The following is a 3,341-nucleotide window of genomic DNA, read 5'->3' on the forward strand; positions in this document are numbered from 1 at the left end:
GCTTTTGAAATAATGACTTGGAGGATATTATTCATCTTTCCCTTCATCAGTGCTACCCTCATAGTCCTTAGAATTAGGACTAAATGAAAATTTGACTCCATGTTTATTGGATATTCTTCATCATGTGCATTATTAGTTCCTCTCTCATAGTCCATAGGATTAGGAATAAATGGAAAATGTGACTCTTTACTTACTGGAAATTCCTCATCCCCCCCTTCGTCACTACTACTCTCAAAGTCCTTAGGAATAGGCCTGAGTGCTTCATCCTGCCCTTGGTCATTGTTTCTCTCATAGTCCTTAGGATTATAACTAAGTGCTTCATCCTTCCCTTTGTCACTACTGCTCTCATAGTCCTTAGGATTAGGACTAGGTGGAAAATGTGGCTCTCTATTTACTGGAAATTCATCATCCTGCCCTTCATCACTACTGCTCTCATAGTCCTTAGGATTAGGACTAGGTGGAAAATGTGACACTCAGTTTATTGGAAATTATTCATCCTAGCCTTCATCACTCTTGCTCTCATAGTCCATAGGATTAGGACTAAGTGGAATCTGTGACCCTCGATTTATTGGAAATTATTCATACTACCCTTCATCACTATTTATCATAGTCCATAAGATTAAGACATAGTGGAAACTGACACTCAATTTATTGGAAATTATTCATCTTGGCCTTCATCACTATTGCTCCCATAGTCAATAGGATTAGGGCTAAGTGGAAACTGTGACTCTCGATTTATTGGAAATTCTTCATCTTGGCCTTCGTCACTGCTCCTCTCATAGTCCATAGGATTAGGACTAAGTGGAAACCATGACTCTCTATTTATTTGAAATTATTCACCATGATCTTCATCAATGTTTCTCTCATAGTCCATAGGATTAAGACTAAGTGGAAACCGTGACTCTATAATTATTCAAAATTCTTCATCATGCTCTTGATCACTGCTGCTTTCATAGTCCATAGGATTAGGACTAAGTGGAAACCATGACTCTTTATTTATTTGAAATTCTTCATCCTTCCCTTCATTAGTGTTGGTCTCATAGTCATTAGGGTTAGGAATAAGTGGAATATTTGACTATGTATTCATAGTGATACAATTTTTGTTATATTCATCAATATCAGAAGAGTTGTTACGCGATGAAGAAGTTGATGCTTCACAAAGCGAAACTTCACTATCACAAGAATCCATGGGTTTCAAACAGAAGAGGTTGAATGCTACAAATGAACTCTCTCCTAATGATAATATATAGCTTAAATAATTAACATTTCCCTCCAATGTTTCCCTCTAAAAATTTTCACAGAAAATTGTCCCTCCAAAAATTTTGTTTGATGTATTTCCTCCAAAATTTTCTTCTACAATTTATTGAAAATTTTTAGCTAAAATTTTCTTATGAAATTAATATTTTAAACTAAATCTTTATTTTAAAATTGTAAACTAAATAGTTTACCTAAATGGATTTTTTACTTAAACTATATAGCATTTACTAGACAATTGAATATTTTTTTAATTTTTATTATATCTTCAATCACACATTTAAAATAAATTACTATATCGCCATAACATGATCTATATGCTAAGTTTTTATTAAAAAAAAAAAATTACCACATTCACCATGCGGTAAAAAATTCCATAATGTTTGCTTTATCATAAATTACTATATCGCCATAAGACGATTTATATGTTAAAGTTTTCATAAAAGCAAATTAATACCACATTCACCGTGCGGTAAAACAATTCTAGAATTTCCGCTATATCATAAATTTCATTATTACTATTCCTCACATCACATCAAGGCTTTTTGAGGTTCGTTAAAAGACCTTGAGCAATTTTGTGGAGCCGCTACATTTTTATCGACAACATAATCAATGGAAGATTATTGCATTTGAAAGGTTAGTTTCCATTTTGTCGAGTGCAAGTATTAAACTCCCATAGGTTTACTAGTAGTTATGTGTCAGTTGGGTTGTTACCTTCATGTAAATTACCAAAAAAAAAAAACACATTCCAGTAAAACAATATTTAACATTTTATTAATGAAATTTAGATTTATTTTAGAAATTAAAAATTGACATGAACGAGGCTTACTCAAGAGCCCCCTGGTAGGGAGGAGGCCACTATGTCAGCAGTGAGTGTGGTGGGCCTGGTCGTGGGCTTCCCAGTTGTGAGCGTGCATGCCCGGGACAGAGTGGCCCCCTTGTAGGCTAAGGAGCTAAATCAGGGAATCAACACCCTGGCCTACTCAGGGGTCGTTCTGTCACGGGCGGGCACGCCCATGAGCATAGTGCGTCTGCGGCAGGGCGAAGTGATGCAGTACCCCATGGCAGCTGGGCATGCCCGCCCACCATCATCAGCAGCACCCACCCCCACAGCCCAGCTCGTCAGTGGTGAGGGTCGATTCTAAGAATCAGCCCTCACCCCCGGAGGGCTAGGCCACAGGGGTGGTCACCGCTAGCGAGTTCACCCACGCTTGGTCGCGCCTAATGGCAGCACCCACCCCTGTGCCCTAGCCCCTGAGGGTGAGGGTCAATTCTAGGAATCAACCCTTACCCTCGGTAGGCTATGTCAGTGGAGCAAGTGCCACTGGTGAGCGTGGCCACTACCAATCGGGTGCACCCACTGATGACATCCACTTGCGTAGCCCACCTTGCTAGGAGTGAGGGCCGATTCTAAGAATTGGCCCTCACCCTCAAGTGGTTGGGCCACGGTGATGGGTGTCGCTAGCGGGCATGCCCACTGAATAGGTTCGCCCAGCCGTGGGGGCATCTGCTAGTGGCACGCACTCCCATGGCCTAGAGTGTTGTGGGTGACGGTCAATTCTCATCCCCACATCCCAACCCATCAGGGGTGACCGCCGATTCTCAACCCTCAACTTGAGGGGGCTGGGCTGTGAGGGTGGGTGCCATCAGTAGGCGCACCCACAGAATCGAACCTCACCCCCAGTGAGTTGGGTCGCGGGGGTGGGTGTCACTGGCGGGCATGCCAAGTTGTGTAGGCCGCTGGCGTCACCCACCCCCGTGGCCCATCCCGCCATGAGTGAAGGTCGATTCTCATCCTCGCAGCCGAGCCTGCCGAGGGTGAGGGTGGGTTCTCAAAATCGGCCCTTACGTCCAACGATATGGGCTGCAGGCAGGCATGCCCACAATCGAGTGTGCCCGCCCACAGGCCCAGGCCGTGGGTGTTGGCTTATAGGGGCTTGACCTAGGTTTAGAAGAGTTATTTAGCCAAACAAATCCCATAGCTATCGGCCCTTTTGGCAATAGTCCGTGGAGCGCGAACTGAGGTCTCACCCAAGGTAGCAGGGAAGGGTGTTGGAACCAGGTTTTTGCACCCTTGGGATGTCTAG

This window comes from Pinus tabuliformis, chromosome X (assembly GCF_031772625.1).
Source record: "Pinus tabuliformis cultivar Carrire ecotype Pingquan chromosome X, CPIR1, whole genome shotgun sequence".
Lineage (NCBI taxonomy): Eukaryota > Viridiplantae > Streptophyta > Pinopsida > Pinales > Pinaceae > Pinus > Pinus tabuliformis.